Raw genomic sequence first — 26,857 nt, forward strand, 5'->3', positions numbered from 1 at the left:
TCATCTGCATAGCCCCACCCCAGCGCCGCACGGTGTCCTGGGAAACTGGGGCCCACAACAAAGGGCAAAGCCCGGCCCCGCCTCCGCGCAGGCGCACCGGGGGCTGAGGGGCTGAGGGGCTGAGGGGCTGGGGGCGGGGGGGGGCGGGGCGGGGGTCTGGACGAGAAGCGGTCACTGCGCGCGGCTCCACGATGCGTTTTATTTCAAGGAGAGTTTTCTGGGCATTGACCCAACCTAGTCCTCGTTTGCGTGGGGCCAAGTGTGTCATTCGTAGACTCTGGGAGGATATTTTGTTATACACAACAGAGTGGAATCTAAGAGGAGAACACACGGATTAGCGCCCTTCCCAGACTGAGCCCAAGTTCACGGATCTCAGTAACCTCGGCTACCAGCTGAGACCAACAGTCCCTGCACCTGACAGACATCTCAGGTCAGTGGTCAAGGTCTGACACTGGCTGGTGGTCATGTGAAGCCAAGTCTCCGTGGGTCAGGATCACAGTCCCCTGACAGCAGTGGTTGAAGGCACCATTTATTGCTAACGTGTTCGCAACCACTTGAGCTCACAATCATGCAAAGTTAACAGTTACCTCCATTCACTATCCCTGCCGGTCCTTATCACAGGTCAGTGAAAACAGGTCACAATCGCTGTGCAGAGACTCCTCAAATCACAGTCACTGCAGGCCACAAACACAGACATTTCAGCACAATCGGTTTATAGTCAATCCAGACCACAAAGGAGAGGAACACAGTGGGGTGCCATCACCTCAAATCCCATTCATTCAGTTATTCAGCAAATAATTATTGAGCAGCTACTTACTATGTGCTCCAGACATGTGCTAGAGTCCAGGAATACTCAATGATCAGTTAGGCAAAGTTCCTGCCTTGGATGTCACAATCTAGTCAGAGGGAGAGACACAGAGAGGCCATCATAATATGAGGTAAGTAAATGTCCAATCTGAGACCATAGAGGTAATAACTAGGGAATTATGGGTGGCCTCACAGAAAGGTGATCACAATCACTCCAAATCAGAGGTCACTATGACTCCTAGTACATCATAGCCCCAAATCACAGACATCTCCCATTAGAATCTCAGAACACCTCTACTTCCCAAACAATATACTTTTGGTTTTTAGATGATGGGGATGCAGGGATTAAAAAAAAAAAAAAAAAGTTGGAACTACAAAACAAAGGCTTTTTCAGTAAAAATCAAAGTGGCAGGGATCCCTGGGTGGCACAGCGGTTTAGCGCCTGCCTTTGGCCCAGGGCGCGATCCTGGAGACCCGGGATCGAATCCCACGTCGGGCTCCCGGTGCATGGAGCCTGCTTCTCCCTCTGCCTGTGTCTCTGCCTCTCTCTCTCTCTCTCTGTGTGACTATCATAAATAAATAAAATTAAAAAAAAAAATCAAAGTGGCAAATGATACTGAAACTGTCCAAATTATGGGACACCTGAGTGGCTCAGTCAGTTAAGCATCTACCTTCAACTCAAGTCATCATCCTGGGATGCTGCTCAGCATGGAGTCTGCTGCTCCCTCTTTTTTTTTTTTTTTTTTTTGCTTCTCCCTCTCCCTCTCTGCTCCTCACCCCCACCTCATCATGTATGCTCGCTCTCTCTCTCTCAAATAAATAAAATCTATCTTTTAAAAAAAGAGAGAGATAGAACTGCCCAGATTATGACTAGAAGCTTCCATACTATGGCTCACTTTAGATCCTCCACCTTGTCCCCTTGCTATCTCTACCTGCACTTCTAAGTTCCCCAGAAATGTTCTTACCCCAGCAGAACTGAACAATTAAACCCAGCCCTGAGGGCACCTGGAGAGCTCAGCTGGTTAAGCGCCTGCCTTGGGCTCAGGTCGCATTCCCAGGGTCCTGAGATCAGCCCCACATAGGGGGTCCCTGCTTCCTGCGGAGCCTCCTCCTCCCCCTGCCCCCTCCCCTGCCCGCTGCTTGCGCCCTGCTTGTGTTCACTTTCTCTCTCTCTGCCAAATAAATAAAATCTTTTTTAAAAATAAAATAAATAAAATAAAATAAAATAAATAAAATAAAATAAAATAAAATAAAATAAAATAAAATAAAATAAAATAAAATAAATCCAGCCCCAAATGACCCCATGTTGTAATCCGAGAAACCTGGAACTCCAAAGGAAGCGGCGTGGCTCAGTTCTGTGAGCCAATCCCTCGACGAGTAATCTTTTGGCCTGAAGGACAGTTTTTGATCAATCAACAAATATTAAGAACTCACTATGTCAATACTAGGGACTATTTATTGAACACCATGCTAAAGCACTCATTTTTACAACAGCTCCCCACTCCCATTCTACAGATGAAAGGAAACCTCAGACAGATTTTGTCAACTAATATTTACTGCAGGCCTGTATATACCAAGCAAGTTAATTTATTTGCTCTAATTCAAACCTAGTGAGTGGTAAAATTAGAATTTGGACCTCACGTTGTTGCTTTATCCTGTGCTTTGTCTGGATTCGCAGGATAGAGGAGTGAGAGGGTCTCTGCTACACCTTGCTATGTGGAGGAGTGACCATCCTGACAGCCACCAGGCCAGCAAGCAAAAATGTCACAAAAATGGGAAGCCACCTTCCTCTAACTTTGGCTGTCCAATATGATAGCCACATGTGGCTGGGTGGTTACAGTGCAGATTTTCCAACAACACAGAAAGCTCTGGACGGCACTGTATCTCATCATTCATTCTCCCATCCCTGTTACCTCGATCATCACCACAGATTTGAGTTCCCTCTCACTTAGTATCACTCCATCCTTGTCCTCCTACTGGCAAGATGCTCCCAGCTCCTGCCCTCAGCCACGTCCCTCCTCTGTGCCCCCTGCAACCTGTGATTGGCAAATTCTTCCATATGCTCAGCCTTTTCTCAGAATGCTGCCTTCACCTCCTTGCCTCACTGAAACTTTGCTATCTCCTAAGTACACTGAGTCTTCAGCAGCCCTCTTAAGTGAATGCTATTTTCCTCTTTTTCTCCTGTACCTCAGTCAGGAAGTGGCTAAATCTACTCCTCTCCCACCCCAAATGCCATTTCTAAACCAGTGCTAATTAAAAAAAATAAATAAACCAGTGCTTCCCCCACCCCTCCTACAAAACCCCTGTTCCTTTCAGCCTTCACCATCTGGACCTACTATCTTGGTTAATGTGATCAATCAATCTCCCAATCGCTCACTGCCCATCATTCAGCTCTTGGCTCACTGCCTCTCTCTCCACCCTAAGTTTTGTTATATTTGGTGAGCGCCACATCCATGTGAATGGCCTCTCAATCACCTCCCCTGACCGCCTCATTTCCAGTGATACCTTCCACACTCCATAGCAGCTGCCCACTCCTGTGGTCACACTCTCAACTTTGTCTTCACCAGAAGCTACTCCACTTCCAACCACCGCTCAGGCTGGAGACTCTCAAACCACAACCTTTTACTTAATTCTCTCTCAACACTTTTTTGACCTTTCTCATGAGTTCTGATCCCTTGTCCTCACTAATGTCTCACTACTCATTAGACCCACCTTTCATATTCCTTCTTTCTCACCTTCATTTCCATCATCCATTACTATAACCACTCTCTTGCCTGGCTCCTCCAATTTACACTGGCCTGGCAAAACCCGTACTCTGAATACATCCACCATCTGCCTTCGCAGTGCTTTTGCTAGAGCAAAACCACACTTTCAGGCAGATTACCTTCATTTCATGCTCACAATCCTACCCTCAGATTCTCAACACTACCTAGGAATGCCTCTGACATTTCTCCAGTAGGTTTGCTTTTACACTCTCCAAGACAACTTTTTTTTTAAAGATTTTATTTATTTATTCATGAGAGACGCAGAGAGAGAGGCAGAGACACAGGCAGAGGGAGAAGCAGGCTCCCTGCAGGGAGCCCAACGTGGGACGCGATCCTGGGTCTCCAGGACCATGCCCTGGGCCGAAGGCAGGCACTAAACCGCTGAGCCACCCAGATGTCCCCAAAACAACTTTTATACTGATTCTCTCTATATAAAATCTTCCCCTCTCAACTGATGGTGTAGGTTCTTAAATGTTTTTTTTCCAGTTGTAGTGAGATGTGATTGACATACGACATCGTATTAGTTTTGGTGTGCAACATGATGGTTTGATGTACAACTCTTATTGCCCTAGCCTCCTCTATGTAGCTGAGGCAATAGAAGCAAAGCGGAGCTTCCTCTCATTCCTAACACAACCTGCAAACCCATCTGCCTCTGCAACCTCCAATATCTCTCCCCACCTTGTACTCTGAAAAGCACCCCCTTCCTCATAATCCCACCACAGGAACTGTGGGGCCTACCCTCTCTCCACTTTTTAAGAACCTGGTTCCTACAAACTAATCTTTCCCGTCAGCATACGAACATGCTCTCCAATCCTTGAAAACTAATCACACAGCCATTCTGGAAAAACAGTTGGGCAATTTTTTAGAAAACTAAGCGTGCAGGGGCACCTGCATGGCTCAGTCATTTGAGATTCTGACTCTTGAGTTCAGCTCAGGTCATGATCTGGGGGTTGTGAGTTCAAGTGCCCCCATTGGGCTCTGTGCTCCGCGGGGAGTCTGCTTGAGGATTCTCTCTCTCTCTCTCTCTCTCTCTCTCTCCTTCTCTCTGCCCCTCCCCCTGCTCCCACTCTCCATCACTCTAAGATAAATAAAACCTTAAAAAAAAAGCTGGGGATCCCTGGGTGGCTCAGGGGTTTGGCGCCTGCCTTTGGCCCAGGGCGCGTTCCTGGAGTCCCGGGATCGAGTCCCACATCGGGCGCCCTGCATGGAGCCTGCCTCTCCCTCTGCCTGTGTCTGTGCCTCTCTCTCTTTCTATCATAAATAAATAAAATCTTAAAAAAAAAAAAAAAAAAAAAGCTAACCACACAACTACCAGATGATCCAGGAATTGCCCTCTTGGGCATTTGTTCCAGAGAAATGAAAACACCTTCCCATAAAAACTTGTATATGTATGTTCGTTGCAGCTTCATTCATAATTATCAAAAATTGGAATCAGCCCAGTTGGCCTTCAGCAGGAGAATGATTAAATACAATGTGGCACATCCCCACTATGGACCACTAGTCAGCAAGAAGAAGGCTGAACTATTGATCGCTATGTCTAACAACTTGGATGAGTCTCTTGGGAATTATGCTCGCTGAAAAAAGGTTAGGTGCTGTATGATTCCATTTATATAGCATTTGGAAATGACAATATTTTAGAAACGGAGGACAACCGAGTGACAGGCCGCTGTTTGGGATGGGGCAGGGGAGGTAGGGAGGTGGGCAGGAGGTCAGCATGGGCAACACTGGTGCCTGGGTGGCTCAGTGGTCGAGTGTCTGCCTTCAGCTCAGGTCCTGATCCCCGGGTCCTGGAATCAAGTCCCACACCAGGCTTCCCACAGGGAGCCTGCTTCTCCCTCTGCCTGTCTCTGCCTCTTTCTCTGTGTCTCTAATGAATAAATAAATACAATCTTTTAAAAAAAAAACACTAAGGGGATGCTGGTAGTTACAGAACTGCTTAGCTCTTGATTCTAATGGTGGAAACATGAACCTCTACATGTGCTAAAATTGTATAAAACCAGACGCACGCAGGCACACACAAATGAGAACAAGAAAAACCGGCATAACCTGATTAAGATGGGCAGACTGCATCAGTGTCTGCATCCTGGTTGTGATGTTACACTATGGGTAGTTTTGCAAAATGTTACCACTGGAAAGAAACTGGACAAAGTGCATAAGGGATCTCTCTGTATTATTTCTTACAACTGCCTGTGATTCTACAGTTATCTCAATATAATGTTCAATTCAAGAAGAATATACATAATGTGATAGTTTGACATTGAGTTAAAATTATGTATGTAAATATAATTAAAATGTATTTAACAATAACAACAAAAAAAGCTATGAGTGGGGTGCCTGGCGGCTCAGTCAGTAGAGCATATGACTTTTTAAAAAGATTTTATTTATTTATTTCAGAGAGAGAGAGAGAAAAAAAACAGAGCAGGAGGGAAGGGCAGAGAGAAGCAGGCTCCAGGCTTAGCAGGGAGCCTGAGCAAGAGCTTGATCCTGGGACCCTTTAGCAGACACTTAACTGACTGAGCCACCCAGGTGCCTTGAGCATGTGACTCTTGATCTTGGGGTTGTAGGTTCAAGCCCCATATTGGACATAGAGCTTACTTAAAAAAAAAAAAAAAAAAAAAAAGCTGTGTGTTAGGTTACAAAGCAGAAGAGTATTCTAGTCCTTAGGAACTGCTTTTGCAAGTATGACAGTGACAAATCAAGGGACCAAAAACAGGTAACTATGAGGAGGATATATGATAAGGTACAAAGGAGGCTAAAGGCGTAATCAGTGGACCCTATTTAGGGAACCAGTGTCTGTAGGATCTCATTCAAAAAAGCTACATGGTGCCATGTGGCTCAGACAAATCTGAGCTTGGCCTCTGCCTGTCTGTATGACTTTAGACTAGTCACGTGGCTACTAAAAGCCTGTCTCTCCTCCATGAAAAACAGGGGGCCACAGCACTCGCCCTTCAAGACCACCATGGGGATTAAGTAGAATAATGAATGTGAAAGCACCTAGCCCAGTGTCTAGAAGATGTTCTGGAAATGTAAATTCAGTCCCAATTCTCTCTGAATAAAAGTCTGCTCTCCAGAAAAAATCTTTTTTTTTTCCGGAAAAAATCTAATAAAAACTAATTTACAGTGATAAAATTCTTGAATAGTTACTGATGCTTAAAAAGAAATAAAAAATAGGGATGCCTGGGTGGCTCAGCAGTTGCGTCTGCCTTCAGCTCAGGATGTGATCCTGGAGTCCCGGGATCGAGTCCCACATCAGGCTCCCTGCATGGAGCCTGCTTCTTCCTCTGCCTGTGTCTCTGCCTCTCTCTCTCTCTCTCTGTGTGTCTCTCATGAATAAATAAGATCTTTTAAAAAAAAAAAAGAAATAATAAAATAAAAAGAGGGGTGCCTTGTGGCTCAGTAGGTTAAGCATCTGCCTTTAGCTTGGGTTGTGATCTTGGGGTCCTGGGATTGGGCCCCATATCAAGCTTCCTACTCAGTGAGGAGTCTGCTTCTCCCTCTCCCTCTGCTATTCCCCTCTGCTACTGCTTGCTTTCTCTCTCTCAAATAAATAATTTTTTTAAAGGAAAGAGAGAGAAAAAAGAGAAATAAAAGAAAAAAAACTTCATTGATCATCTTTGGAGAATTCAAAGGAACCAACTCATTTTTCTGAAAATTGGTAAATAAAGGAAGAGAATCAAGTCAAGCATTTAACTTGCCTTTCTTATATGAAATACACTTCAGGTTGACAAAATTGCTGATCTGAGAACCCCTAAGAGAAAGAAACAAGCATTCAATCTGGTTTTCATTACAAACATTCCTCAAGGTAACCAATAGGTTGATAGAATACGGAATAAATAGAACATCACCATTTTTAAAAATATTTTATTTATTTATTCATGAGAGAGACAGAGAGAAAGGCAGAGACATAGGCAGAGGGAGAAGCAGGCTCCATGCAGGGAGCCCAATGTGGGACTTGATCCTGGGACCAGGATCATACCCTGAGCCAAAGGCAAATGCTCAACCACTGAGCCACCCAGGCATCCCAGAACATCACCATTTCGTAAACTTTCATTGAGATGAAAGTCACCAATATCTGTAAAGGAAAGATGCTTAAAGGTTGGGTGCCTCTTGATGAAAGGATACAGCGCCACTTATGAAATATTCTTGACAAAAACTTGAACCTGAATCAGAGCAAGCCTTTTTTTTTTAGAGCAAGCCTTTATATCTATCTACAGTTTATAGAAAATGAAAGGTGACAGAGGAACAGGTTAAATGTCACCATATGAATGCAATCAGCAAAATGAATGTAAGAAATTTTTTTTGTAAGAAAATTTTTAAAAATAAATAATGGGGATCCCTGGGTGGCGCAGCGGTTTGGCGCCTTCCTTTGGCCCGGGTTGCAATCCTGGAGACCCGGGATCAAATCCCACGTCGGGCTCCCGGTGCGTGGAGCCTGCTTCTCCCTCTGCCTGTGTCTCTGCCTCTCTCTCTCTCTCTCTCTCTGTGTGACTATCATATATAATAAAGAAAAAAGAAAAAAAATAATGTATTTGTTTTACAGAGAGAGACAATGCATGGCACGTGCGGATGTGTAGTGGAGGGAGGGGCAAAGAGAGAGAGAATCTCGCAGACCCCCTACTGAGCCTGGAGCCTGACATAGGGCTTGATCCCACAACCCATGAAATCATGACCTGAACTGAAATCGCGAGTTGGAAGCTTAACAGACTGAGCCACACAGGCGACCTGAATGTAGGAAATTTTTAAAGGACAAAAATCTCTGTTTCTTCACCATAATAGCATTGATGGAGAAGTTGGGAAGGAAAATCTGTATATTATAATAAATTTGAGAGTTGTCCACCAAATGTAACACCAAATGTAGCACTTTTGGGCTGGTGACATAGGACCATATGACATGATATATGACAATCATGACAATTTCTGATATCTCTATGAAATGGCTTTAACCTCACATGCCCAAATCCTTGATTCCACCTGCCCCCTCAAACCTGGTCCTTCCCAAGGCTTGTCCATGCTTCCTATCTTCACAAATGGCTCCACCACCACCTGGTTGCTCAGGCAGCTACCTTGGTGTCATTATAATTCCTCTTTCCTTCACCCCTCCCCTCTTGTTATCCAAACCATCATAACAAGTCCTGCCAAAAAAAAAAAAACAAAAAAACAAGTCTTGCCATTTCTGTCTCAGAAGGGGTATATTTCTTCTCCATCTCTTCTGCCCCAATCCAACCCACCGCCATCACTTGCTTGGATCACTGCAGCCTTCAAATGACCTCCTGTCTCCTTTCTTGCTATATTCCAATCCATTCCCTTCAATTCAGCCAGGATGATTAATATTTAGTATTTTTAAAATATAGGTAGGTGTCGGGGAGGAGGAACTGGATGAGGGTGGTCAAAAAGTACCAACTTCCGGTTATAAGTAAGTACTAGCGGTGTAATATAAACATGATGGCTCTAGTCAACAGTGTTGTGTGATGTATAAGAAGGCCGTATGGGAAGGAGAGAGGATCCTAAGAGTTCTCATCACAATGAGAAAAAATCTAGATAGATATACAGAGTTGTAATTGCTCTTAGTTTTTTTGGTATGTTTTAAATATCTCTAGGAGATGACAGATATTAATTTACCGTGACAACCATTTCACAACATGCGTAAGCCACGTCATTATGCTGTATACCTTAAACTGACAGTGCTATATGTCAGTTACATCTCAATAAAGCCAGAAAACAAAATGAACAAACAGAAAAGAAATCACATTGAGCCCAATCACAAGGTACTGACCAGGTGCCCAAAATGAGCTTATTCCTGCTCAGAGAAAAAATAAACTAGCTATTTATCCCAAAACATAGATAGGTAGGTAGATAGATAATAATAAAAATCAGAATATAGATCATGTTGTTCCTGTACTTTAAACCCTCCAGTGGCTTCCTAACTCACTTATAATAAAATCTCAATTCCTTACCTTCTCCTGCATTTGAGACTCTGGATTCCAGCCTTAAGTCCCCTCCAGCTGCCTCCCATGCCCCTTGCCTTCCCGGAGCGACTCTGGCTTCTTTGTAGGGTCTCAAACATGACAAGCTCAGGGCACTTATTCCCACTATTCTCTTGGCCCAGACCACGCTCTCTCCAGATCTTCACAGGGCCAGCTCACCATCCTGGAGACCTCACCCAAAGTGAGACCTCCTCTGAGAGCCCTGGGCATTCCCTTCTCAGCAGCTGTCACACTTGCTATCGTTGGTCAGTTGTTTCCTTACTCACAGTGTCTTGTGCCCTTTATTTTTTTGTAAGATTTTATTTACTTATTCATGAGAGACGGAGAGAGGCAGAGACACAGGCAGAAGGAGAAGCAGGCTCCCTGCGGGAAGCCCGATGCAGGACTCGATCCCAGGACCCTGGGAGCACACCCTGGGCTGAAGGCAGACCCTCAACCACTGAGCCACCAAGGCGCCCCTGTCTTGCGCCCTTTAGACTGGAAGCTCTTTACAGGTGAGAAGCAAAGACCCAGGGCTATAGTAGGCAGTCGATGAATATTTTTTTTATTGTGATAAAATTCGGTGAATACTTGCTGAGGCAGGAAAGCTTGCAGCAGAGTTGGAGAGACAGGACTTAACATTTATTTACGAAACAACTGGAAGCAAAGGCAGATGGCATAATTAGTGCAAAAGCAGGTTGCTCAGCCTCTGAGTCCAGGAGTTTAGAACAATTAGCATCAGCTTCTTTGCTGAGAACAAAAAGTTCAAATACCACTTTTTCAAGGTGAAAATAGAGCCGGAGGTACTAAAAAAGATGACAAAAATAAAAGTTCTAAAAGGCTCAAGCAAGAAGATCAGGACGCCAAGTGACTGACATGTTTTTCTCCTGTTCCCTCCCAGGGTTATGCCAACACCGCCCTTGGAAACTGTAGAAGGTTACAGAAAGGCATTGCCTAACCTAAGAGTCAGAAAACCTGAGAGTCCCAGTTCTCCCCCTCACACTGGTTGTTGATCTTGGTCAAGGCACACAAGCTCTTCGTACCTGAGCTTCTCACCTACAATCTGAGTTTGGGAGCAGGGCTCTTGAGCCCTCTTTCCCCCCTCAAGACTTTAGGCTCCAAGTGGCTCCTTGCATAGAGTCAAGCTACACAGGGGCACAAATCATTGAAGGGGGGGAACCAAAATGTCAGGGGAAAGAGACTGGGAGTGAAGACTCAGCTCACCCATATCCTGGCACCACGCACCACCCTGGGGGTGGCAGGAGAAAGGGTCTGCCCATCAGCCTGTGGTCACCTGGCTGGTAAGCTCCCCTCATAGACCCTAGTTTCCACCCCACTCCCTACTCCCTGAATCGGATCTGGGGAATGGAAGGGACACTGGTTTGGCTCTCAGAGGTGGCAAAAATTTGTGAGGAATCCTGCCCCTTGGCTCCCAGGGCAGGAAATGCCTGGCGGAAGGCAAGGCAGGGGAAAGCACTAGAACCGAGAATGAGCAAGGAGCAGTACTGCCTGGGGCGTGGGGTTCCGGACCCAAGCAGAATATTATTTTAGACCAACAGGAAAAACAAAAGTAGTGGTTCCCACCGGCTTCCCAGGCCCAAGAAACTGGAAATGACTAGTGATTCCTTTCTGTTCCTCTGAGAATGGCCCCCCAGGCCTGCGGGCACATCCATCCCCTCCTGCCCCATTGAGAGGGCTCTGTCCACAAGAGACAATGAGGACTTCAGGGGCTCTTGTTCCAGCACTCTCTCCATTCTCAGGACTCGCTTTCACCTCTGGAGAAAAAATCTAGGAAAAATGACCCTTCCTTCCCACCATTCCCACTGGCCAATATCGCCATCAAAGCTTAGCTTCTGGCGCTCATAGGAATCCTACTCAACTAGAGGTATGGACATCACCCACCACCACACAGCAGGGAAGGGGCAGACCCAGGAGAGGAGCCAAGGTCCTGTTAGCCATCTGAAATTTCTGAGGGATGGTGAGAAGGTAGGGAGGAAGGTCTGAGGAAGGCAGCCTTGGGGACAGGGACCAAGAGGGGGAGAGTGCGGTGGGCTAGAGCAGCTGGGGCTGGAGCCCAGGGCCCTTGGCTCATTGCCCAGTCTCTGATCTGCTGCATTGTTCAGCTACTTCCTTCCCTGGAGGTAGTAAGCGGGTGGAGGGGACTGGGACGACGGCAAGGCTGGGAGTCAAGGGAGCAGGGTGGAGCTTCCATTAGGGGAGGGGAACTCGAGTCCGTTCCCATGACCAGCTGCCCTTCCGGCAGCCATGGGACTGCGTGGGAAAAGGTCTTGGGAGTGCAGGGGACAGTGTGTGTGTGTGTGTGTGTGTGTGTGTGTGTGTGTGTGTGCATGCGCACAGGGCACACTTTTTCATCTGTGTCTGACTGCCTTGCTTGGACTTAGTCACAGGACAAAGCCCTTTGAGAAACAGTCACCAGTCTCTGTTCCCACTGGGCTCAGCCCTGGGAGAGGCATAAGAACCTACCCAATGCCTGAGAGGAGGGTGCTGGAGGCTTAGGGCCAACTCCCTGGAGGAGACTTGACTTCTAGTGAATCCACATTGGCTGACTTCCCTGGATTTATGAGAATGCTTCTGGAATCTTCTGCAAACCTCCCAACTTCCTGGCAGAGCTCTATTACTAGCTGCATGTTGGAAAGCAGGTGGGAACCAGACATGAGGAGTGAAGTCAACCATTCCCACAGCATCTCCCTAAGAAGCCTGGAGTCCTTCATAACCACAGATCTTAGAACCAGGAGGCATGCCAAGAGATTACATGATGGTCGGGTACTCTGCCTTTAGGCAAGAAGCCTTAAGACAAAGATCACATGGGACACCTGGGTGGCTCAGCGATTGAGCGGTTGAGCGGCTACCTTTGGCCCAGGGCGTGATCCTGGCGTCCAGGATCGAGTCCCACATTGGGCTCCTTCAAGGGAGCCTGCTTCTCCCTCTGCCTGTGTCTCTGCCTCTCTCTCTCTCTCTCATGAATAAATAAATAAAATCTTAAAAAAAAAAAAGACAAAGGTCACAAATTAGCAGTCCACAGGTCAAATACATCCTGCAGGGCAGCCCTGGTGGCTCAGTGGTTTAGTGCCACCTTCAGTCCAGGGTGTGATCCTGGAGACCCGGGATCGAGTCCCACGTCAGGCTCCATGCATGGAGCCTGCTTCTCCCTCTGCCTGTGTCTCTGCTTCTCTCTCTCTCTCTCTCTCTCTCTCTCTCTCTCTCTCTGTGTGTGTGTGTGTGTGTGTGTGTGTGTGTCTCATGAATAAATAAATAAAATCTTAAAAAAACAATCAAACAAATACATCCTGCAAACACATGCCTTACTTGGCCAGTACAGCACTTAAGAAATTTTTGAACCAGGGGGCACCTGGGTGGTATAGTCAGTTAACCATCCGTTTCTTATTTCAGTTCAGCTCATGATCTCAGGGTCCTGGGATGGGGCCCTACTTTCAGCTCCATGGCCGGCATGGAGTCTACTTTATTTATTTATTTATTTATTTATTTATTTATTTATTTATTTATTTATTTATTATTTATTTATTTATGATAGTCACACAGAGAGAGAGAGAGGCAGAGACACAGGCAGAGGGAGAAGCAGGCTCCATGCACCGGGAGCCCGACATGGGACTCGATCCCGGGTCTCCAGGATCGCGCCCTGGGCCAAAGGCAGGCGCCAAACCGCTGTGCCACCCAGGGATCCCTGGAGTCTACTTTAGATTCTCTCTCCCCTCTTCCTCTGTCCCTCCCCTCCCCCTGCGCTCTCTCTCTAAAATAAATAAATTTTTAAAAAGGAAATTTTGAACCAATATTGAGAGATTTCACACACAAAAAAATCTCAATTTCTACAGTCCCTTGAAGATGTGACTAACATTGATGCCATGCTTCCCCAAGACAGCATTGAGTGGGCTGAGTAATGGTTGCTCCTGTAGAAAGAGCTCAGACTGTCCATTTTGCCACAGTCCCTACCACCTCCATTGTCCTCAACACTGAAGCTCATCACACTTGTATGATTATTACATAGTTTTCTGGGCCCTTGTCTCTATCAAAAGTGGGGACATAGGGGATCCCTGGGTGGCTCAGCAGTTTAGCGCCTGCCTTCGACCCAGGGCGTGATCCTGGAGTCCAGGGTTCAAGTCCCACATTGGGCTCCTTGCACGGAGTCTGCTTCTCCCTCTGCCTGTGCCTGTGCCTCTCTCTCTCTCTCTCTCTCTCTGTGTGTGTCTATCATGAATAAATAAATAAAATCTTTTAAAAAATGTGGGGACATAAAAGAAACCAAGAGGGCCACCTGTTTCTAGAGAGAATATTTCTACCCAGCCAGGAATATCTGCGAGCAAATAAACATGGGATATGGTGTCCTCCCACCACCTTTTCTGCATCATCCGCTCCACTTTCCAGAGGCATGATGCTTAATGCCACCCTCTGACAATACTCTGTCACAGGCTTGGTGCCAAAATTAACCCCTGTTCCTTCCCTCACCACCAAATCACAATTCTCCTTTTCTCAGTAGGAAAATTCTAGTCATAAGCCATAAAAAAGTTATGTACTGGAGCAACCCCCAGCCCTTGGTCGTTAATGACCCTGTGATAAAGCTGAAACACCTAACCTTGCTGTTCTCTCACGCAGCAACCTGTGCACGTTAGAAGGAGCTAACACCAAACTGAAAAACCAAAGTCACCCTTGGGGAGGTGGGGAGAGGGCCAGAAATGGAGGTGATGGTCCCAAACCTATCCCTAAAGCTTTAATATTTTCCAAGAAGATTATAATCATGTGTAACTTGCATTAATTAAATTAAAAGGCAGAAATGCCTTAGCCTGGTGACTGTTAGTGTCACCCCAACTAACCTTTCATGCTTATCTCCATGAACTCACAAGTTCCTGCTCCCCAGTTTCTGTGCCCATACTTTTACTCTTCTTCCTACCCAGAATGCCTTTCTCCACCTCCTCCACCAAGCCAAATCCAGCCCAATCCTCAAAGCAGTAGTCATTCAAAAACTTAGCCCATAAACATTCTAAACAAAAATTTTAAATTATGTACCCTTCAATAAAGCAGATTTTTAAAAGCTATGTATTCTTGGGGCACCTGAGTGGCTCAGTTGTTGAGCTTCTGCCTTTGGCTCAGGTCATGATCCTAGGGTCCTGGGATTGAGTCCTGCATCACGCTCCCCATGGGGAGCCTGCTCTCCCTCGGCCTTTGTCTCTGCCTCTCTCTCTGGGTCTCTCATGAATAAATAAATAAAATCTTTTAAAAAAATAAATAAAAGCTATGTATTCTCTTGAAATTAAAAAAAATTTTTTTCAAACTACATTTAAATACAGTTGACTCTTGAACAATGCAGGGGCCTGGGGTGCCAACTCCTACACAGTAAAAATCTGACTCCTCCCCCCAAACTTAACTACTAATAGCCTACTGTTGATTGGACATCTTACAATAACATAGTCTATTAACACATATTTAATACATGTATTATATACTGTATTCTTACAATAAAATAAGCTAGAGAAAATAAAATGTTACTAAAAAAACCATAAGGAAGATAAAATACATTTACAGTACTGTACTGCATTTATTAAAAAAAAAAAACAAAACTCTTGATCTTGGGATTGTGAGTTTGAGCCTTATGTTGGGTGTAGAGATTACTTAAAAATAAAATCTTTTAAAAGTCTATGTATAAGTGCACTCTCACAACTCAAACCCATTTGTGCAAAGGTCAACTACAGTTGCAAAGGATATGATTTTTGGCATAATGACATACTGACTTTTTTTTTTTTTTTTTTAATTTTAGGGGCACCTGGATGGCTTAGTCAGTAAGTGTCTGTCTTCAGCTCGGGTCATGATCTCAGGGTCCTTGGACTGAGTCCCATGTTGGGCTCCCTGCTCGGTGAGGAGTCTGCTTCTCCCTCTACCTCTCCCCACCCCCCACGATCATGCTTGCTCGCTCTCTCTCTCTCTCTCTCAAGTAAATAAATAAAATTAAATATTTTCATTTATTTACTTGAGAGAGAAAGAGAGGGATGCCTGGGTGGCTCAGCGATTCAGCATCTGCCTTCGGCTCAGGGCAAGATCTCCGAGTCTCGGGATGGAGTCCCGCATCAGGCTCCTTGTGGAGAGCCTGCTTCTCCCTCTGCCTATATCTCTGCTCTCTCTGTGTGTCTCTCATAAATGAGTAAATTTTTTAAAATTTCTTTAAAAAAAATTTAATGAAAATAAAAAGAGAAAGCACTTGTGAGTGAGCACAGAGAGAGAGCATGAGCTGAAGGTAGGGGACAGAGGAAGAGGAAGCAGGCTCCCTGTTAAGCAGAGAGCCCAACGCAGGGCTCAATCCCAGGACCCTGAGATCATGACCTCGGCTGAAGGCAGATGCTTAACCGACTGAGCCACCCAGAAGCCCCAACATACTGACATTTTATTTTTTTTAATATTTTATTTATTTATTCATGAGAAGCACAGGGAGACAGAGTGGGGCAGAGACACAGGCAGAGGGAGAAGCAGGCTCCATGCAGGGAGCCCAACGTGGGACTTGATCCCGGGTCTCCAGGTTCATGCCCTGGGCGGAAGGCAGCGCCAAACCTCTGAGCCACCCAGGCTGCCCCATACTGACATTTTAAAATAAAACTGATATTAAATATATCCACTGGAATCATAGTGATTTGATACTCATCATCAGCCATTTGCAAAATACATAAGCAAGTTCTTCTTATTTTTTTAATTTTTATTTATTTATGATAGTCACAGAGAGAGAGAGAGAGAGAGGCCGAGACATAGGCAGAGGGAGAAGCAGGTTCCATACACCGGAAACCCAACGTGGGATTCGATCCCGGGTCTCCAGGATTGCACCCTGGGCCAAAGGCAGGCGCCAAACCGCTGCACCACCCAGAGATCCCAAGTTCTTCTTTAATAGAGGAAAATTTAGGGATACTTGGGTGGCTCAGTGGTTGAGCATCTGCCTTTGGCTTAGAGTGTGATCCCAGGTCTGGGGATCAAGTCCAGCATTGGGCTCCCTATGGGGAGCCTGCTTCTTCCTCTGCCTATGTCTCTGCCTTTCTCCCTCTCACATGAATAAATAAAATCTTTGAAAAGAAAAAAATAGAGGAAAATTTACATCACTGCTTTTACTCCGTGAATGCATTCTTTTTATTTCTCCCACATAATGCTATCCTAATGTAATATATAGTTTATGCTTGAAAATCATTTATCATCAAATAATACTGTTATCATACAAATAATATGTATATGTATACATATACATATGTATATGTGTGTGTGTATATATATATATATATATATATATAATCTAAAATTGTATTCTTTTATTTTTATGGCCATAAGGCTCTAGAGTTTAAATTTTTCTTCTGGGGAAAAAAAATAAATAAATAAATTTTTCTTCTGTAATGACTTATCATTACAATTATTATTTGTTCAGTGTTTGTTAAAACAACATAAATATATTGCAAATATTGATAGAGCATTATTAAACATAAGGAGTAAAAATATTTTTTAAGTAAGCTCTACACCCGGGGTGGGGCTCGAACTCATGACCAAGATCAAGAGATCAAGAGTTGCTTGCTTTACTGAGCCAGCCAGGTGCCCCAAGGAGTAAAATTTTATAAGAAATACAACTCATATTGAGATAGTTGTATACATGCTGGAATGAGACAGCGATCAATAATTTTATCCCTACATCCTATTCTTATGATGATAATGCTGAGAAATCTCATTCATGTAAATAAGTACATGGGAATGGAAGAAGTTCAGGCAGAGTTACTGAATACCCCCTAAACATCCAACCAATAACAACTGAATTTGTTTCACCCCCTTCATTGGTTGAAAACAATATACTGGGAAATCTTTGATTTGAAAAACGATGTATTGCTCAGGCATCCAGAGTCATTTGCTTTCTCAATATTGAAATCATTATTTTAAATTGTTTCTTTGGAGCCCCAGAGATTTTTACACACCAAGGCAACACACCAAAATAAAAGTTAGGATGGTGGAAAAGAGGGATGCCTGGGTGGCTCAGTCGTTGAGTGTCTGCCTCTGGCTCAAGTGATCATCCCAGGGTCCTGGGATCAAGTCCTGTATCAGGCTCCCTGCAGGGAGCCTGCTTCACCCTCTGCGTCTCTCTCTGCGTCTCTCATGAATAAATAAATAAAATCTAAATTAAAAAAAAAAGGCCAGTGGAAAAGATTAAGTCCTTTGTATAACAGTGTAGGTTAAGTTAGGCTATAGTAACAAGAAACCACAAAATCTCAATTACTTTAAACCAACAAAGATTCTTCTCCAGAACTCACGATACGTGTCCATCATAGGTCAGCTGGGGGTTCTGATCCATGCCATTGTCACCCCGGGATCCGGACTCCACCATCTGAAATGTCATCAGTCACCAAGGCAGAGAGAAGGTAAGAAGGAGAACCATACAGAGGCTCTTAAATACTTCAACCTAGAAGTTACATTTTTGCTCATATTTCATTGGCCAAAGCAGGTCACATAGCCACATCTGGCTTTTTTAAGATTTATTTGTTTATTTTGAGAGAGAGAGAGAGAATAAGCAGGAAGAGAAGAGGGAGAGAGGACTCAAACAGAATGCCTGCTCCATCCCACAACCCTGAGATCACGACCTGAGTGAAACCAAGAGTCAGAGGCCCAACAGACTGGGCCTCCCAGGTGCCCCTAAACCTGACTTCTAAAAAGTGGGAGAGAAAAAAAAATTAAAAAAAAGTAAATAAAAAGTGGGAGAGTACCTGGAGGAGAGCAGGGCACATGGGTGAGCAGCACTAGTGGTTAATACACCTTTCTTTTGTAAAATGTGAGTCAAAAAATGGTGGACATGAAGGGACCTGAGGCGTTAGGAAGCACAGTCTAGTCATGTTGAGGAGGACGTTCTGGAAATTAATTCCCTTCAACATCACCCTGCCACCTACCCTTAGAAAAGCCTTTTTTGCACCTTTAGAGGCACACCTACCCAAGTGTGAAGACCACTGCTGCCTTGGTGAAGCCTTGGTGAGGCCTTCCCTTCCTTCAGATCCAGGGCTCTCTGAGTTCCTGCTGTCGTGATTGCCTGTACTAGCCATTTGGAAGCTGAGGAGTTAGTGACATTTTTATATATGTGTTTCATGTTTTCCTAACAGGCTGTCATTTCTTTGAGATTAGAAACCATTTTAAGTTTTTATACCCACCCCCCCCCCACACACACACACACTATCTATCAAGGACAGTTAGAACTTATGAGTTCTGATGACTGAATTGGTCACTTTTCTCTGTGGGCTTCCATCTCATTATTTTCTTGTTTTGTTTTTAAAACCCTGACCCTCCTCCCCTTTTTAAGGATTTTATTTATTTATTCATGAGACACACAGAGAGAAAGGCAGAGACACAGGCAGAGGGAGAAGCAGGCTCCATGCAGGGACCCCACTGTGGGACTTGATCCGTGGATACAGGGATCACAGCCTGAGCTGAAGGCAGACGCTCAACCACGGAGCCATCCAGGTGTCCCTCATATTTTATTTTATTATTTTATTTTGTTTTATTTTATTTTATTTTATTTTATTTTTATTTTATTTATTTATTATTTTATTATTTTATTTATTTTTATTTACTTATTTGCCAGAGAGAGAGAGAGAGATTGAGCAAGCGCAAGCAGGGGGAGCAGCAGAGGGAGGGGGAGCAGCAGACTCCTCATGGAGCAGGGAGCCTGACATGAGGCTGGATCCCAGGAGCCTGGGATCATGACCTGGTGACCTGAGCCACCCAGGTGCCCCTGCATCCCGTCTAGGCAATCGGAATAACCAGGCTCGCCCTGAGAACCACAACTAAGAGGACCGAAGTGAAAGCTCCTCCCATCCCACTCCCGTTCACGAGGCAGGGATCAGCGACTGACACTCCACTTGTGAAAGGCTGTATATAACGACGAGCCCTTGAAGGTTCTTGAAAGGTCGCTGGCAAGTGGGTTTAGGGGGGCCAGGCTGCCGGCAGCGAGCCCTGGGTGGCTCAGGGCCTGCCCGGCAGGCGGCGCGGCGGGACGGGAGTCCAGAGGGGCTGCAGGCGACGAGCCTCGCTGCACCCTCAGGGGCCGACCCGGCGCCTTGCTGAGCGCCCAAAGCTGCACTCGGGGCTGGAGCCCGCGCCCGGGCCGAGGGTGACACACCCCACGCTTCCGAACGGTCGCCGCACCCGCCCTGCCACCTGGTGGCCTCGGAGGCATTGCCGGCACCGCTTCTACCCCAAGGAGGCCGAATGCTCCCGGGGGGCCTGGGGTTAACGTGGGTGAGGACCAGCTGGTCAAAACTGCTTCTGTAGAAAAAGAAAGGAACAAAGGAGGGAGAGGAGGGGACCATACACACAAGGGGGGGGGGGAGGGTTAGCTGAGCACTTGTGGAGGGGGTGTCGCCCCTGGACTTACCCAACAAAGTGAAAACCAGAATCTTTGAGTTGCAAACCAACAGCAGCACAAGGGCATGGTGTAGTCCATGCAACGGTTTTTTAAATTTTTGGATTAGTTGCCAACATCCAAAATCAGGGATTCGCACATTAAAATCTGAATGTAAATAAATAAATAAATAATAAAATAAAATAAAATCTGAATGTCTAGCTTCCCCTGAAAAATCAAAACATGGAGCCATGTAAGGCCGCCATCCTCTTGAGCAGCAGCTGGCTGGGGCTGAGAAGCACTGTCTCCTTCAGCAGGACGCGAGCTCTCCTGCCCCCCCAGTCACCCAGGCTGCTACCCTCAGTGCCACCACCCCCTACCCAGCAGGCTGGGAGTTTGCAACTCGTGACTAAGGTGGACATTTCATGATGGAGAGCAAGAGCAAAAAAATATCAGGATGGGGCCAACCAGTCATCCAGTGCTTGACTTGCCTCCAGAATATCCCCACAAAGCATCATCTAGCTTATGCCTAAAAAGACCTTTGGGGACAAGAAAATCATTGCTTACTAAGGTAGCTCATTGCACCTTTGGATGGCTCTGACTGCTTCCACAGCGTGGGAACAGTCTGTCGAGATTGCATTCTCTTGAGGATATATGTCCAGAGAGAAGGGACTTGCCTGCAATATTGTGTCAAAAGTGAAGTAGTGGGATCCCTGGGTGGCGCAGTGGTTTGGCGCCTGCCTTTGGCCCAGGGCACGATCCTGGAGACCCGGGATCGAATCCCACATCGGGCTCCCGGTGCATGGAGCCTGCTTCTCCCTCTGCCTGTGTCTCTGCCTCTCTCTCTCTCTCTGTGACTATCATAAATAAATTAAAAAAAAAAAAAGTGAAGTAGTCACGTAGCATACCACCACCAGGTGCCCTAGACTATGCTGGTGAGTGGTGATGGCATGACCTTGCCCTAAAGAAACTTCCAGTGTGGGCAGAGACCAGCCAGGTTTACATGGATTCTATCAACACCAGGCAGTGCTAACCGATATAGTGACATTTGGGAATAGTGCACTGAAAAGGAGCTGCCCAAATTTGAGCTCCCAAGGGGCTCTATCCCTGCCATTCCCATACACGAGAAGTTAAATATGTAAGCCCTGATAATACCAATAGTGGTTCTAAAGCTCAGTGCCATTCCTGGCACATTACTACAGACAACTAGGAGTTTAATCTGTGAGCCAGAAAGGCATACAGGTAACTGATTTAATCTTTTGTGAGACATTGAGTCAGAAGACCTGAGTTTTATGTCAATTTTGCATAAGGGAGTGAACTTGGGCACACCTCTTTGCCTCTTAGGGCCAAGGCTCCTCCATCTGTGAATGCAAATAAGGGGCTGGGTCAAATTTCTCAGGGCCTCATATTTACTTTCATATCCCCAATGCCAGCACAGTAATTGGCGATCTACAATACAAACTATGTACAAATCCACTGGGTGCTCCCTAAATTTTTTTAATATAAAATTTTTTAAAGTAAAATCTATTCCCAATGTGGGGCTTAAACTCACGATCCCAAGATCGAGTCCCAAGCTCTACCGACTGAGCCAAACAGGTGCCCCAATGCTCACTAAATGCTTGTCTTTTTTTTTTTTTAAGATTTTATTTATTTTTTAATGAGAGATACAGAGAGAGAGGCAGAGACACAGGCAGAGAGAGAGGCAGAGAGAGAGAAGCAGGCTCCATGCAGGGAGCCGGACGTGGGACTCGATCCCCGGTCTCCGGGATCACACCCTGGGCCGAAGGCAGGCACCAAATCGCTGAGCCACCCAGGCGACCCTAAATGTTTGTCTTTGCCAGCCGACTCTGCCTCTGAGGGCATTAGCCAGAACAGAGGCACCCAGAACAAATGGACTGGGCAGTAGCTCCAGGCAGAGTTCCTCCTTGGGAGAGCAAAAGGGAAAAATATCCGAGTGAAGCTTGTGACCATTTTTGACCACGAGAGGGCGCCAGAGCCTCACTCCGCCCACCTGGCCCCCAGGAAGAGGGAAGCCTCATCCGAGGCCACCTGCCTAGTGCGGTCTTGGGAGAGCAGAAAGCCACTGGGAACCCCCACCCCAAACACTGGGCCCAGACAAGATGCCAGTGATGTACACACAACAGGAGGGACCACTGGGTGACTCAGCGGCTGATCGTCTGCCTTCGGCTCAGGTCATGATCCCTGGGTCCTGGGATCAAGCCCTGCATCAGGCTCCCCACAGGGAGCCTGCTTCTCCCTCCGCCTGTGTCTCTGTCTCTGTGTATCTCATGAATAAAGAAAAAATAAAAATCTAAAAAAGAAAAAGGAATGAGACCTAGGGGAGATCACACTGGGTCCCTGCGTTACCTCAATTTCAGAGGTAAAACCTCTCTCTGAGGATCTCAGAGCCTGCACAGTGATCAGTAACTGTCTTGACTTGAATGCAAAGTAAAGAAAGGGCCAGAAGGCAGATGCAGGTGTGTCCTGAATGCCTGAGTTTGACCGTCGGCGTATAGGCTCTAGAGAATTATAAAAGAAAGTCCTTCGAAAGTGTGAAAGTGGTATTTTGGCATGATTCCCCTGTGGCTGTAGACAGGAGAGATTGAAACGTATACGTCCAATAAAAGAAAAAGAAAGAAACATATACGTCCATAGGGGGCGCCTGGCTGGCTTAGGTGGGAAGAGCATGGACCCTTGATCTCAGGGTGTGAGTTTGAACCCTATGTTGGGTGTATAAATTGTTAAATAAATAAATAAATAAATAAATATCTTAAACAAATGCATACATCCACGTAGAGTATACGCAAAGACATCTGGGGAAATTGATCTTTGGGGAAAATCCTAGTGGAAATCATTGCTCTGTAGGTGGTTGCTCCCTCCTCATTCCCTTCATGGTGCTTTTCTCTCCATCTCTTCCTGAGACCCAAGCCCCTTTCTGGAAGGCATGCTCCAGCAGTTCCAGGGATGAGGACCTGGGTCTGGAAAGAGAAACTGGCACAGTTGAGAAGCCTCTACTAGGAGAGGCTGCCTTTCCCAGGGGCTGAAGTCTACGGCATCCTGCTCTGGAAGCTGAGGAGTTACACTGGGGTGGGAGATGGGGGCATCTCTCTCCTCGCCTACGTCTTAAACCACCCAAGTAGCTGTCCTGAGAAGCCAAGCACAGAACCACAAACATAGCTCCAGAGCAAGGTATGGACTTAGGGGAGGGGAGGCAGAGGGGACCAGGAGGGCAGCATCCAGGGGGGGAAGACTGAGCTATTTGGAACCACTGACTTCTTTCTTTATTTATTTACAGAGGGAGAGGAGTGGGGGGAAAGGGAGAGAGGGACTTAAGCCCAGCACGGAGCCTGACATGAGCTCCATCTCACAATCACGACCCAAGTCAACTGCTCAAGCAGTGGAGCCACCCCAGTGCCCTGGAACCACCAACGTCTAAATCTTCCCCTCCTGGTTACTACGCACTTGAGTAGATCCACGGCCCAGATCTATAGCTGCACCCCCAGAAGGGGGACTGTGCTTCATGCTCCACCTCAGCACGAACACAGGCTACGTAGGGAATAAACATACAGTGAGAGTCCGTGGCAAGGAAGGATGACCACAGAAGGAGAATGAATGGGTGAGAGGGTGTGGTCCCTCCCCTCAGTGACGAGAGCCAAATACAACTTTGGCACTTCTCCGGACTTGAACTTCCTGTCCATGAAATGGAGGTGGTTATTCCCCAGGCCATATCCTAGAGCAACTGCAAAAATCAGAGACAAGGGAGCTTCATGACTACAAGCTATGGACGTAGCTCCTGCCTCCCTCCTCTCCTAGTCCCCGAGATTTTAAGTCCTTGAAAGCCACAAACTCAAGTAATTCATCTTGAGTGATAAAAACTCCTCATTCAGGCAGCTTTGCAAAGATGCAATTGCTTACAAACACTAATAAGATCACCTAAGTCATCACATACAGGTAGTCGCTATAGGCACATGTATGATCCTGCTCTAGCCAGGTTAGGAAACAAGTCTACCTTCAGAGACTTCTGAGCTCTGACCACCCTTATCCAGGAGGCTTCCCCTCCCATGTTCTGTAATCGTTGAAACCTTGTTTGTGTACTTTTGCAGCCTCTTTCTTAACCAGGTAACTAGAAAGGTTTGGGTAACCGCTGGCTTTTCTTCCTGCCCAAGGAGGGTATTTCCAGTTCCATGAGGCTCTCCCAGAGTCTCCCAGGAGCCCTGGCCTTTGTGGGACCCTGTGGCCTAGAATCACAGAGAAGCATTTAACTCTGGACAGAAAACCGGGTCTTGAGCCTTTTGCTTTCCATGGGACCGACCTCCTTTTCTTTCTTTCTTTCTTTTTGTTTTTTAAAGATTTATTTATTCATTTGAAAAAGAGAAAAAAAAAAAAACAGGAGGAAGGGTAGAGGGAGAGAAGCAGACTCCCTGCTAGGCACAGTCCTGACGTGGGGTTCGATCTCAGGACCCCAAGATCATCACCTGAGCCAAAATCAAGAGTTGGCCACTTATCCAACTGAGCCACCCAGGCGCCCCTCTGTGGGACCCTTCTAACTTCAACTTCCATAGCTGCAAAAGTAAGTAATAATGCCTTTCTTATCTCACAGGGCTTTTCTGAGGATCACCAGGGATGGTGTACACGAGCATATTTTGTAAACTGTAAAGCAGTATGTGACTGTATTACCGTTGGTACGACTGCTGCTACTGTCAGAACTCTCAGATCCTACAAGCTAGCCCTGGAGGCTTGCAGATGTCCTCTGGGATTCCTGGGCCCCTGCCCTCTCCTTTCTCCACCATTCCTTCAGGTAGAACGTGGGGCTAAAAACCTTTTGAGAACCCTTGATCCACTGGGAATATAACCAAGGAGTGCATAAATTAGAATCACCTCAATTTCAGGAGGCCTGGATGCCTCCGCAGTTGGACATCTGCCTTCAGCTCAGGTCGTGATCCCCGGGTTCAGAGATCGAGTCCCACATTGGGCTCCCTGCATGGAGCTGCTTCTCCCTCTGCCTGTGTCTCTGCCTCTCTCTGTGTGTCTCTCATGAATAAATAAATAATTTTTTTATTTTTACTTCTTATTTATTTATGATAGTCACACACACACACAGAGAGAGAGAGAGAGAGAGAGAGAGGCAGAGACACAGGCAGAGGGAGAAGCAGGCTCCATGCACCGGGAGCCTGACGTGGGATTCGATCCCAGGTCTCCAGGATCATGCCCTGGGCCAAAGGCAGGCGCTAAACCGGTGTGCCACCTAGGGATCCCAATAAATAAAATATTAAAAAAAAATTTCACCTGGATTTCATTACTTGTTAAGGATGCAAGAAAGATGAACATGTGCTCTTCTCAACATGACCAGAGCAAAGTGTCACTGGGTACTTACCATGCTTTTGGCACATTCTCTGCTATCATTACCCCTCCTAATACTGGGAGAAGGGCCCAGATGCGTAAAGAATATATACATATTCAGAGGGGTTTGGAAAGATGGGCTTTCATGGAATGATACAGCCATTCCTTATCTGAGACTCATCTTACTAAATTGTGTTACATTTTCTCTACCACAAGCAGAAATGGAAGTACACCATCTTGGTTCTTGTATAAGCAGGAAGCCAGATGGGTCCTACGTATCCAACAAGCTTACCCCTTGGGTTAAAAGACCAGAGAGACAGCACAGTCCTGGGCTGAAGGTAGATCAGTCACTGAGGCTTCTCCGTGTCCCTTCATCCAGGAGCAGGACCCAGTCTCCTAGAAAGAGATCAGGCCACACTGAGACCAAGACACCTGGACAGAAAACAGAGTGTGGCATGACAGGATCCCTGAGCTCTAGTCCTGGCTTCTGGAACTGTCAGATGGCCATCCTGTGGCTGCTGCCTCTCTGCTGCTAAAGGGTGTGTGTGTGTGTTTCTGGAATGGCCACGTGGGGTGGTGGAAGGAGCCGGGCTGGGAGTCAGGAGACGTGAGTGAAGCATGCCTTAGCTGTTGTTTTTGTAACCTTAGAGCAAACCACTTCATCTCTCTCAGCTTCAATTTCCTCGTCTGTAAAATGGGAGCCTGAACTAAATACTCTCCATACTAACATTCTGATTCTGATGGTCAAGGGCGCCTCAGAAAAGCAGGCAAAGTGGTTTGCTCTAAGGTCACGAAGACAATGGCCGAGGGGCACCTGACCTCCCCTTGCTGACCTCCCTCCAAATGCTGGCAGGGCTCCCACTCACCCAACCCATTCAGAAGCCAGAGAAGGAGGGAGCTTGCAGATGTTGTCTGCACTGAGCAGAGAGTGTGGGTGGGCTGGGTGATGGTCAAGGAGACCCAGGGAAAATGCCTCAGGAGCTCAGGCCCCTTTCCTGTCAGCTCTGGAATAGGGCCAGGACAGTGATCTGCCCAGCCTCTCCCTTCTCACAAGGGCGGGCCCCCAGTTTCTATAGCCCCCTCCTCTGTTCCTAAGAGAACACATCAGGGAACAGGGCCTGCTCTCCTGGAAGAAGCCCATGCCTGGGGGTGGGGGAAGGCCGTGCATGCAGGGAAAGGTAGGTGGGGTAGGGTGTCGCTGGCTGCAGTTTTTGCTTCTTCCTCCTGACACTTTGCTGGAAGTCTTTCTTCCTCCATGTTTATTTTCCCCTTCCAGGGTCCCCTTCTGGTACTTTCCCTAATCCCACTCGGAGGGGCTTTGCCCCATTTCTCAGGGATATCTGCATTCTGACGGAGAGCTCCCCGAGATCACAAAAGCTTTATTCCAGACCTCAGAAAATGGAGCTAGGCAGGCACAGGCAGGACAGGCAGGGCAGAGTGGAAGGGGCAAGGGATGAGTGAGTCCCCTTCCCTCCTGAGACTTCTGGGACCCCACGGAGCCTAAGGCCTTACCCTGTACTGATCCTCAAGGAAGCCCAATATCAGGCCTGGAGGTTCCAAAGGTGGACCAGGGAACCTGCTCTCCTGCAAAGGCTCCAAATTAAGTCACATCC

At 46.5% G+C, this 26,857-nt stretch overlaps 2 long non-coding RNA genes across 5 annotated transcripts; one reads left to right on the forward strand and one right to left on the reverse strand.

Annotated features, from left to right (window-relative positions):
- The first annotated feature begins 164 nt into the window (after window positions 1-164).
- Window positions 165-24,990, forward strand: LOC112675770 (uncharacterized). Of its 4 annotated transcripts, none has more exons than XR_004810693.2 (5): window positions 165-430; window positions 4,976-5,156; window positions 17,848-17,937; window positions 22,770-23,093; window positions 23,200-24,990. It is a non-coding gene; the product is annotated as an uncharacterized LOC112675770 (long non-coding RNA). The 4 variants fall into 4 exon arrangements; XR_004810695.2 differs by having other exon boundaries at window positions 22,826-23,093; XR_007407288.1 differs by having other exon boundaries at window positions 24,505-24,987.
- LOC125754040 (uncharacterized) lies at window positions 568-25,897 on the reverse strand. Its single transcript, XR_007407290.1, has 4 exons — window positions 25,537-25,897; window positions 17,796-17,903; window positions 818-896; window positions 568-674 (listed from the first exon to the last, which is right to left on the reverse strand). It is a non-coding gene; the product is annotated as an uncharacterized LOC125754040 (long non-coding RNA).
- Window positions 25,898-26,857: the final 960 nt, after the last annotated feature.

The sequence above is a fragment of the Canis lupus genome, chromosome 30, assembly GCF_003254725.2.
Source record: "Canis lupus dingo isolate Sandy chromosome 30, ASM325472v2, whole genome shotgun sequence".
Classification (NCBI taxonomy): domain Eukaryota; kingdom Metazoa; phylum Chordata; class Mammalia; order Carnivora; family Canidae; genus Canis; species Canis lupus.